Source organism: Rutidosis leptorrhynchoides, chromosome 9 (genome assembly GCF_046630445.1).
Source record: "Rutidosis leptorrhynchoides isolate AG116_Rl617_1_P2 chromosome 9, CSIRO_AGI_Rlap_v1, whole genome shotgun sequence".
Taxonomy (NCBI): Eukaryota; Viridiplantae; Streptophyta; class Magnoliopsida; order Asterales; family Asteraceae; genus Rutidosis; species Rutidosis leptorrhynchoides.
The window spans coordinates 120,913,171-120,925,729 of NC_092341.1; positions in this window are offsets into that span (position 1 = coordinate 120,913,171).

Below are 12,559 nucleotides of genomic sequence, written 5' to 3' on the forward strand. Positions count from 1 at the left end.
ATATATTAATTGAGATTGATATTTACATGATTAAATGTTTCCAACATGTTAAGCAATCAAACTTGTTAAGACTTGATTAATTGAAATATGTTTCATATAGACAATTGACCACCCAAGTTGACCGGTGATTCACGAACGTTAAAACTTGTGAAAACTATATGATGACATATATATGGTTATATATATAGTTAACATGTTTTTATTAGAAGTATGTATCTCATTAGGTATTTTAACAATGAGTTATATACATAAAAATGAGACTATTAATTTAAGAAACTCGAAAACGATATATATAACGATTATCGTTATAACAACGTCTTACTAGGTACATATGAATCATATTAAGATATTGATACACTTGGTTAATTATGTTAAATGATAAGTAAATATATTATTAAGTGTATTAACAATGAAATACATATGTAAAAATAAGACTACTAACTTAATGATTTCGAAACGAGACATATATGTAACGATTATCGTTGTAACGACATTTAACTGTATATACATCATACTAAGATATATTATATATCATAATATCATGATAATATAATAATTTAACATCTCATTTGTTATAATAAACAATGGGTTAACAACATTCAATAAGATCGTTAACCTAAAGGTTTCAAAACAACATTTACATGTAACGACTAACGATGACTTAACGACTCAGTTAAAATGTATATACATGTAGTGTTTTAATATGTATTCATACACTTTTGAAAGACTTCAAGACACTTATCAAAATACTTCTACTTAACAAAAATGCTTACAATTACATCCTCGTTCAGTTTCATCAACAATTCTACTCGTATGCACCCGTATTCGTACTCGTACAATACACAGCTTTTAGATGTATGTACTATTGGTATATACACTCCAATGATCAGCTCTTAGCAGACCATGTGAGTCACCTAACACATGTAGGAACCATCATTTGGCAACTAGCATGAAATATCTCATAAAATTACAAAAATATGAGTAATCATTCATGACTTATTTACATGAAAACAAAATTACATATCCTTTATATCTAATCCATACACCAATGACCAAAAACACCTACAAACACTTTCATTCTTCAATTTTCTTCATCTAATTGATCTCTCTCAAGTTCTATCTTCAAGTTCTAAGTGTTCTTCATATATTTTACAAGTTCTAGTTACATAAAATCAAGAATACTTTCAAGTTTGCTAGCTCACTTCCAATCTTGTAAGGTGATCATCCAACCTCAAGAAATCTTTGTTTCTTACAGTAGGTTATCATTCTAATACAAGGTAATAATCATATTCAAACTTTGGTTCAATTTCTATAACTATAACAATCTTATTTCAAGTGATGATCTTACTTGAACTTGTTTTCGTGTCATGATTCTGCTTCAAGAACTTCGAGCCATCCAAGGATCCGTTGAAGCTAGATCCATTTTTCTCTTTTCCAGTAGGTTTATCCAAGGAACTTAAGGTAGTAATGATGTTCATAACATCATTCGATTCATACATATAAAGCTATCTTATTCGAAGGTTTAAACTTGTAATCACTAGAACATAGTTTAGTTAATTCTAAACTTGTTCGCAAATAAAAGTTAATCCTTCTAACTTGACTTTTAAAATCAACTAAACACATGTTCTATATCTATATGATATGCTAACTTAATGATTTAAAACCTGGAAACACAAAAAACACCGTAAAACCGGATTTACGCCGTCGTAGTAACACCGCGGGCTGTTTTGGGTTAGTTAATTAAAAACTATGATAAACTTTGATTTAAAAGTTGTTATTCTGAGAAAATGATTTTTATTATGAACATGAAACTATATCCAAAAATTATGGTTAAACTCAAAGTGGAATTATGTTTTCTAAAATGGTCATCTAGACGTCGTTCTTTCGACTGAAATGACTACCTTTACAAAAATGACTTGTAACTTATTTTTCCGACTATAAACCTATACTTTTTCTGTTTAAATTCATAAAATAGAGTTCAATATGAAACCATAGCAATTTGATTCACTCAAAACAGATTTAAAATGAAGAAGTTATGGGTAAAACAAGATTGGATAATTTTTCTCATTTTAGCTACGTGAAAATTGGTAACAAATCTATTCCAACCATAACTTAATCAACTTGTATTGTATATTATGTAATCTTGAGATACCATAGACACGTATAAAATGTTTTGACCTATCATGTCGACACATCTATATATATTTCGGAACAACCATAGACACTCTATATGTGAATGTTGGAGTTAGCTATACAGGGTTGAGGTTGATTCCAAAATATATATAGTTTGAGTTGTGATCAATACTGAGATACGTATACACTGGGTCGTGGATTGATTCAAGATAATATTTATCGATTTATTTCTGTACATCTAACTGTGGACAACTAGTTGTAGGTTACTAACGAGGACAGCTGACTTAATAAACTTAAAACATCAAAATATATTAAAAGTGTTGTAAATATATTTTGAACATACTTTGATATATATGTATATATTGTTATAGGTTCGTGAATCAACCAGTGGCCAAGTCTTACTTTCCGACGAAGTAAAAATCTGTGAAAGTGAGTTATAGTCCCACTTTTAAAATCTAATATTTTTGGGATGAGAATACATGCAGGTTTTATAAATGATTTACAAAATAGACACAAGTACGTGAAACTACATTCTATGGTTGAATTATCGAAATCGAATATGCCCCTTTTTATTAAGTCTGGTAATCTAAGAATTAGGGAACAGACACCCTAATTGACGCGAATCCTAAAGATAGATCTATCGGGCCCAACAAGCCCCATCCAAAGTACCGGATACTTTAGTACTTCGAAATTTATATCATATCCGAAGGGTGTCCCGGAATGATGGGGATATTCTTATATATGCATCTTGTTAATGTCGGTTACCAGGTGTTCACCATATGAATGACTTTTATCTCTATGTATGGGATGTGTATTGAAATATGAAATCTTGTGGTCTATTATTATGATTTGATATATATAGGTTAAACCTATAACTCACCAACATTTTTGTTGACATTTTAAGCATGTTTATTCTCAGGTGATTATTAAGAGCTTCCGCTGTCGCATACTTAAATAAGGACGAGATTTGGAGTCCATGTTTGTATGATATTGTGTAAAAACTGCATTCAAGAAACTTATTTTGTTGTAACATATTTGTATTGTAAACCATTATGTAATGGTCGTGTGTAAACAGGATATTTTAGATTATCATTATTTGATAATCTACGTAAAGCTTTTTAAACCTTTATTGATGAAATAAAGGTTATGGTTTGTTTTAAAATGAATGCAGTCTTTGAAAAACGTCTCATATAGAGGTCAAAACCTCGCAACGAAATCAATTAATATGGAACGTTTTTAATCAATAAGAACAGGACATTTCATCAGATTCCAAAAAGTTGCCTATAAAAGGCCAGTTTCTGCTCGAGTTTATTTACACATATATTACTCCATAAGTTATTTATTTATTTAAATTATTATTATTATTATTATTATTATTATTATTATTATTATTATTATTATTATTATTATTATTATTATTATTATTATTATTATTATTATTATTATTATTATTATCATCATTATTATTATTATTAATAGTATTATTATTATTATTATTATTATTATTATTATTATTATTATTATTATTATTATTATTAATTATATCACTTAAAATACTAAGACGAGGTCATGAGCGTGTCACTTTCAAAATGGGGTTTCAAGCGGGATAGAGCTAAGGAAACTATGGGTTACTACTAAGGAGGTTATGGGTATTGTTCGAGGGTATTGCTCGTAAGTCAAACTAGTGTTTATCATCTTCGTTGCGTCTACGTACTTTTCTGAAATATTGAATCACAATATTGATACGTAAGCATTTATATTTTATCTTTTATAAATTAATAGTGTATCCATGTCTTGTGCTCGAGTATATATGTTTATGCATGCTTGTATACTAAATTTCGTCGTTAAACGGTTTATAATGAATCACTAATTAAATACATATACTACTGGTAAAAGGTATATGATATACATGTTTTTGGAAAGCTGGCGAAAAATCAATAACTTTTCATTTAGATATCGAATAGTTTCGATGAACGGATTAAAAGATATGATCAACTGAATTATGATAGACGTTAATTGAAATTGCTTTTGAATCTGCAATTAAGATTTAAACAATTTATTTACGAGATTGATAAAGTGAACTTTTAACTATTACCAACCGAGTAAATGAATCCTTATATAAGGTACGTCTCGTTTGTTGAACTATTGTCAAAATTGACTTTTTGAAACGACTTTGGATAACTTTTGTATGTCGATCTCGAGCATTAGGATTGTGATACACTATGACCTGACCTAGCTTGATAGACATTTATTGACCAACATATGTTCTCTAGGTTGAGATCTAGGATTATTTGATATTCCGAGTTTCGGTCACATTACGATGAACAACTTTATGCGCTGCTAAGGTGAGTTTCATTGCTCCCTTTTTAATTGCTTTTGCAATATATATTTTATGGCTGAGAATACATGCAATTTATTTTAAACGCAATGGATACAAGTACATACTTAATTCTACACTGAGTTTGAACCGAAAATCCCTTAGCTTTGGTAACTAGTAGCTGCCAGTACATAGGATATGGACTGGTGGGCGCGAATAACAGTATATGGATCCATAGGGCTTGACATCCCCGTCCGAGCTAGAGCGCTAGCCTTTTAACGGACGTGTGTTATTTGAGTTTAGGACACGTTGGTTTGCGTGTATTAAAACGAATGGGGTATTTATCATTATAACGTTAAAGCTTAGTTACCAGGGTGCTCTGTTACGTAGAATCTATTGACAAACTTTTGATAAACGTTTCTGGATGAAACAACTGAAATCTTGTGATCCACTTTTATATACAGATTATACGAAACAATAAAATTATGAACTCACCAACCTTTGTGTTGACACTTGTTAGCATGTTTATTCTCAGGTTTCCTAGAAGTCTTCCGCTGTTTTCTTATATGTTAGACAAGATATGTGCATGGAGTCTTACATGACATACTTTTCAAGGAAACGTTGCATTCACCAAATCATCACCATGTATCTTATTTTGACTGCATTGTCAACGGAAGTATCATTGTAAACTATTATATTACAATGATTGTCTATATGTAGAAATCATTAGATGTCGAAAATCTTTGATTTAAATATTCATTTATGGTGTGCCTTTTCAAAAGAATGCAATGTTTACAAAACGTATCATATAGAGGTCAAATACCTCGCAATGAAATCGATGAATGACGTATTGTCCATATGGATTTGGAGCGATCGTCACAGTCATCGTGATGAAATGCCACAAAATGTCATTCAAGTATGTGAAGTATTTGACATTTGGGGTATTGACTTTATGGGTCCATTTCCAAAATCTCATAATAATCTCTACATTCTCGTTGCTATTGATTATGTATCTAAATGGGCGGAAGCACAAGCTCTCCCGACTAACGATGCACGAGTTGTAGTCAATTTTTTAAAACGTCTTTTTGCAAGGTTCGGAACACCGAAAGCTTTAATAAGTGATCGGGGTACTCATTTTTGTAATAATCAACTTGAGAAAGTTCTCAAAAGATATGGAGTAACACATAAAATCTCAACCGCTTATCATCCACAAACAAGTGGACAAGTTGAAAATACCAACCGAGCTTTAAAACATATTCTAGAGAAAACCGTAGGATCAAATTCGAAGGAATGGTCTATGAAATTGGAGGATGCACTCTGGGCTTTTAGAACAGCCTACAAAACTCCAATTGGAACCACACCTTTTAGACTCATTTATGGAAAAGCATGTCATCTTCCAGTAGAAATTGAACACAAAGCATTTTGGGCTTTGAAGACATGTAATCTTGATTTACATGAAGTCGGACGTCTACGATTAAGTCAACTAAACGAATTAGAAGAATTAAGGCTTGAGGCATATGAACATTCCTTAATCTATAAGGAAAGAACGAAGAAATGGCATGATAAAAGAATCAGAAGTTCAAAAGAATTTAAAGAAGGAGATAGAGTTCTTCTTTTCAATTCACGATTCAAGCTATTTCCTGGAAAATTGAAATCAAGATGGTCTGGACCATTTATAGTCAAAAGAGTTTTCCCATACGAAACAATAGAGTTAATAAATTCAAATGAGATTGAATTTAAAGTTAATGGTCACAGAGTTAAACATTACATACATGGTCCGATGGAAGTTGACAATGAAGTCAATCATAATTTCACCACTCAAGAAAACCCTCAAAATGAAAACATAAATATGTTATCAACAACATATGAAAAATCAAAAATTGGAAAATAGGGAGGATTCAAATTGGAGTGATAAAGAAGAATTCTTATACAAACCTCCCATTCCAAGAAACGAAGAAAAATGTGAACAAGAAGTTCAAATAGAAGTGAAAGAACCAAGAAAAGAACACCCAAAAAAGGTTTACAAACCAACTTGACTTATTAAAGCAGGAGACCCGGGCGAATTTATCATTTCTTGCTTGCTTAATGATGGTGCTATATATAATGGACTCGCAGATTTAGGAGCAAGTGCAAATATTATGCCTCTTTCCTTATACAAAAGATTAGGTATGGGTAAATTAAAACCAACTAAAATAGGTGTTCAATCATTTGACCTAACCATTAAGCACCCGGTTGGAATAGCAAATAATTTACTTGTTAACGTGGGAAGTTTGACTTTTGTTGCAAACTTCATAGTTATTAATATGGAGGAAAACCTTGATATTCCTCTAATTTTAGGTCGCCCATTTTTAGCAACCACCGAGGCATTCATTGATGTAAGAGAAGGTAGAATGACACTTAGGGATGGTGATAAATCGGCCACCTTTGTGAACCGAAAGTTTAGATCTCCACCAACCAAAACTGTTAGACCAATAAAAACGCATAAGTGTAGGGAAGATGAAGAAACACTTAATGATGATCCGATCACAAAGAACCCCGTTGATGATACGAAATTAGATGAACATGTTTTTAACAGTTCAACGAAGAAACTTTATAAACGGATTCACGATGCTAGGATTAAGGGAAACTTTAAGTTATGTAACCGATTAGTATCCAATTTATCACCAAAAGAAAAGGCAATGTTAGTTGAATTTGTGAAAGTTACGGAGGAAATCAACAAATGGATTGAAGCAAAAGTCAGAGATATACAAGTTGTAGATGATCCAATTGAAAATAACGTTAATCACAATTTCAACACCACATCTAACTAAGTGTGGGGAGGTTCGAATCTTTTTAGGGTAATATGTATTTCTGTTAGAGTTAGATATTCTGTTTTCGTGTAGTTCTCAAGAATGGAATCTGAATGGTCTTTCCCTAGCAGACCCTAAAGAACTAGTCTTCTCCCCTCATTCTGAATTTTTATTTTTTTTAGGTTTTACGAGATGAATAATTCCTTTGATCTGAACCATGGTCTAATGCTACATGCTATGATTACTAAACGTAATAATGACACACTTCCGAGTGAACTGGTATCATTCATAAGAGGCAAAATGGATGGAGTAAGAAAAGAACTCAGAAAAAATCATCATAAGATATATTTTGGTAAAGAAAAATCAAAATTCGCAACAAAAAGAAGAGCACGACACCTTAAAAGATGTTACAAATGCGGAAAATGGTCACACGAAGGTAAATGTTCAAATAATCAAACATATTCAAACACCGAATTTGTTACTCTATGCAAAGAAGGACCGTTTATATGTTTAGAAGAAAAGATATTGAAGATTCGAGGTTATGCTTACGTAGCTATGGAGAACCAAATCACACGACTCTCCTATGAGTCAACTAAAGCAGGTCTCTGAGAATTCTTTCTCATAGGTAAGTATGTACAGTTTTTATTTTTATTTTTATTGCTTTTAACCTTTTGATAATAAACGCTGAATCGTTCGCTATAAAGTATTAAATTGGTATTCAATAAAATTAGGTATGCATAACCGAAATTATTGATATCATACAAAAATTTATTACATCACTGCGAAATTTATCGTTTATTCTTAAGGTATAAATATCTTTAATCAATCAACCCAAAATATTTCAAAAATTTGTCAAGAGTAAAACTAGGTAATATAGCTGAAATTACTTTACTGAAAAGAGGGGCGTATATTTTTGACAATATTTGATTGATTAAAGTGGGATAAAAGACCAAAAAGATTTTTAATTTTATTCTTACCTTGTTTTTAAAATTAAAATAAATATTAAATTATTATTGTAAACTTTTTAAAATCAATATAATTAAGTTTGTAAATATTTAAAAAATTAATATTTTTAATATAAGTTTGTATGTATAAAAACAAAAATATAATATAATTTGGTGTGAATTTTTAAAATTTTAATAATATGAATTTTTAATTTTATGCTTTTTAAATTAAAGTTTGGTGTGAATTTAAAAACAAAAATTTACTTTATTTCACTAAGTTAAAAATTTGATTTTTAAAAATTCGTCGTAAGTTGAAAACTAGGTCGTTGAACCGAAATTACTTTACCCGACGGAGGGACGAGAAATTTTATTATCATTATTTTGAATCTTATTGAATTAAAGTATGCCAAAAACAATAATAAAAAAGCCAAAAATCTTTGCTTTTAAAACAAACGCCAATATGTTTGGAAACTTTGGTAAAATTTAATCGTTTTTCTACGCTAATCACCCTCAATAATTTAAAATGTTACTGATTTCTTGCAAATGAGGGCATTGCAAGATCTTAAGTGTGGGAAGGGGTTAAATTCTTTCGGATTTTTAAAATTTTAAACTTAAACACTTGGTTACCATTAAAAAATACTAGTAACGTAGTAGTTGTATTAGAATCTAGTGCTCTCTGATAATAAAAAACAGCCCTAGTCTTATATACTGACTACCCAATTCTAGTAAAATTTTCAAAATTTTCAATTAAATGAATTCAAAATCATGTTTATACATATTTATGAACGATAAAACTAGGTGTTAACACCGAAATTATTGTTACCTCGGAAAGGACATAAATTGAGAAACAACCTAAAATGTTAGAATTCATTTAAAATGGAATAGAGGACAATAAAAAGGCAAAGAAAGGAAAATAAAAGCCAAGTGTGGGAAAAATTTACCAAGTTATTTAAAACATATATCACATATTTTTGTACAAATAACTGAAGATACTTTTGTTTTGGACAATTTTATCAGTTTTACCCAATTTCTTATAATATATTTGAAAGAAAGATGGATCTACACGATGAATCAATTCCATCATTAAAAGGAAGTAAAGTCTTCCGAAAAAGACACGCGCTTCTTGATTTAGGTCAGGAAGTTTTCGTACAGACCAGTTGTAGAGTCTACGAAAAACCTTGAAATTTTTTCTCGAAAATCAGCTGGAAATCCACGGACCTCTGCATCAAACAGGGTCACCAAGTGGTCAGACTTATCCTAACCATGAGAGGATCTGTCTCGTAAAATAGGGAGGGCGCCGTGCAAATTAGCTTGATAAGACTAATGAATCTGATCCCAGAAAGGATAATCTCCTTAAAGATCAAAAATCAGCTTTTAAGACTGATATTACTCAATCCTAGAGATTGACTTTTAAAGATTGAGAATTACAAACTCATGGAATTCAATGATATCTAAACTCGAGCTTGAACGAGAAAATATTTTGATCAAAATTGCAAACCGATTTGTTTTCTGAAAACCCATTTTTAACGCGTTCATTACCATTGAACGTAAAATCCTAAGAATTCACTTGAAATTCATTAGGTCACCTGAACCAAATCGGGTGTCAACCGTAAGAACGGTGGTTGCATAGCATGGTCAAAGACAGGACCTTGTGCCAGACCGAAAAATTATAGGGTGAGCTTTACTATTGCTCCTACAAAGGATAGTAATTGCATCCGACACGATATAGACCATAATTAAAAGCATGTCAGGGGACATTGCCTTAACAGTTGCTTGTTCAACGCTTTCCTTTACAACCGGACGGTAGTTTACCGAAAGGTAATATACGAAGAAAGTAAACTGGACGTGTTTCTTTCCCAATACAAGGTTAGCAAGTGGGTGACACAAAACCGCAAGTTTTGAGCTAAAATTTTCAAATCTGAAACCCACCAAACCCACAAAAATATTTTGCAAACACCGGTGAAGGTTTATTCAGGAAAACTTATCTAGGGTAAAAGCTAGATTGAATTTTCAAAAAGATCAAATGTTTTCATAAAGATCCAATTTCCTAAAGGATCTAATTTTTCATAGTCATGTGGGACTGTAAACCACATCGTTACTACCATTGTTCATACCGCCGTATAGAAATCACTGATGTACAAAGTGTGAAGAATAAAGAAGTGATTCTAGTATTTTTATTTCAAAACAATATTGCTTGAGGACAAGCAACGCTCAAGTGTGGGAATATTTGATAATGCTAAAAACGAACATATATTTCATAGCATTATCCCTCAAGAAAGACAAGCTTTTAGTTGCAATTGTTCTATTTACAAGTGATATTCGTTTAAATAATAAATGGTGAAGACAAAAGACAGATTCGACGAATTGAAGACGCAAACGACCAAAAAGCTAAAAAGTACAAAGTACAATCAAAGTGGTTCAAATTATTGATGAGAAACGTCTCAAAATTACAAGAGTACAAGACGCAAAATGCAAAGTACAAGATATTAAATTGTACGCAAGGACGTTCGAAAATCCGGAACCGGGACCAGAGTCAACTCTCAACGCTCGACGCAACGGAGCAAAAATTACAAGTCAACTATGCACATAAATATAATATAATATTTAAATAATTCTTAAAATTATTTATATATTATATTTATTTATTAAACCGTCGGCAAGAAGTAAACAAAATCATGTGAGCTGGAAAAGAAGGCCATGCGATCGCATGGCCAGGAGGCTATAATTCCATGCGGTCGCATGACCCTGAAATGCTGGCCACATCTATAAAAGGCGACGAGTTTCAGCAACAAAAACACATCTTTTTTCTTTATCTATCTCTCACTCGTGTATATATATATATATATATATATATATATATATATATATATATATATATATATTAATTTTAATTTTAATTTTAATTTTAATTTTAATTTTAATTTTAATTTTAATAATAAGGGTATGTTAGCGAATGTTGTAAGGGTGTAAGTCGAAATTCTGTCCGTGTAACGCTACGCTATTATTAATCATTGTAAGTTATGTTCAACTTTTTTAAATTAATGTCTCGTAGCTAAGTTATTATTATGCTTATTTAAGCCGAAGTAATCGTGATGTTGGGCTAAATATTAAAATTGGGTAATTGGGCTTTGTACCATAATTGAGGTTTGGATAAAAGAACGACACTTGTGGAAATTAGACTATGGGCTATTAATGGGCTTTATATTAACTAAATAATACCTCGTTAATTTAATATATAGACTTATAATTTGACGTATTTATATATAACCACATACGCTTGACTGGGTACGGTGGGCGGGATATCTATAAATACCAATAATTGTTCATTTTACCGGACACGGAACTGGATTAATAGTTAATGGACTAGTTGAAACAGGGGTGGATTACATTCAAGGGTAATTGGTGTAATTGTTAATAAAGTAATAAAACCTTGGATTACACGCAGTCGATAACCTGGTGTATTCATTAAACAAAGTATTAAGACCTTGTTACAATTCGAATCCCCAATTAGTTGGAATATTTGACTTCGGGTATAAGGATAATTTGACAAAGACTCTCGCACTTTATATTTATGACTGATGGACTATTATGGACAAAACCGTATGGACATATCAAATAATCTAGGACAAAGAACAATTAACCCATGGTAATAAACTAAAATCAACACGTCAAACATCATGATTACGGAAGTTTAAATAAGCATAATTCCTTTATTTCATATTTAATTTCCTTTATTTCATATTTAATTGCACTTTTAATTATCGCACTTCAATTTATTGTCATTTTAATTATCGTACTTTTTAATTATCGCAATTTTATTTACCATTATTTTATTTATCGCACTTTAATTATTGTCATTTACTTTACGCTTTAAATTAAGTTATATTTATTTTTAATATTTTACATTAGGTTTTAACTGCGACTAAAGTTTTAAAATCGACAAACCGGTCATTAAACGGTAAAAACCCCCTTTTATAATAATAATACTACTTATATATTTATATATTTACAAATATAGTTTTAAAAAAATATAGCGTTAAACTTGGCGAGTTCCCTGTGGACGAACCGGACTTACTAAAAACTACACTACTGTACGATTAGGTGCACTGCCTATAAGTGTTGTAGCAAGGTTTAGGTATATCCACTCTATAAATAAATAAATAAATAAATAAATAACTTGTGTAAAATTGTATTGTATTTAATAGTATTTCTATGTAAAAATATAACTATTTTGTATACACCTCTACGCACATCAGATGATCACTTTACAAGATTGGAAGTAAGCTAGCAAACTTGGAAGTATTCTTGATTTTATGAAACTAGAACTTATAGAATTTATGAAGAACACTTAGAACTTGAAGATAGAACTTGAGAGA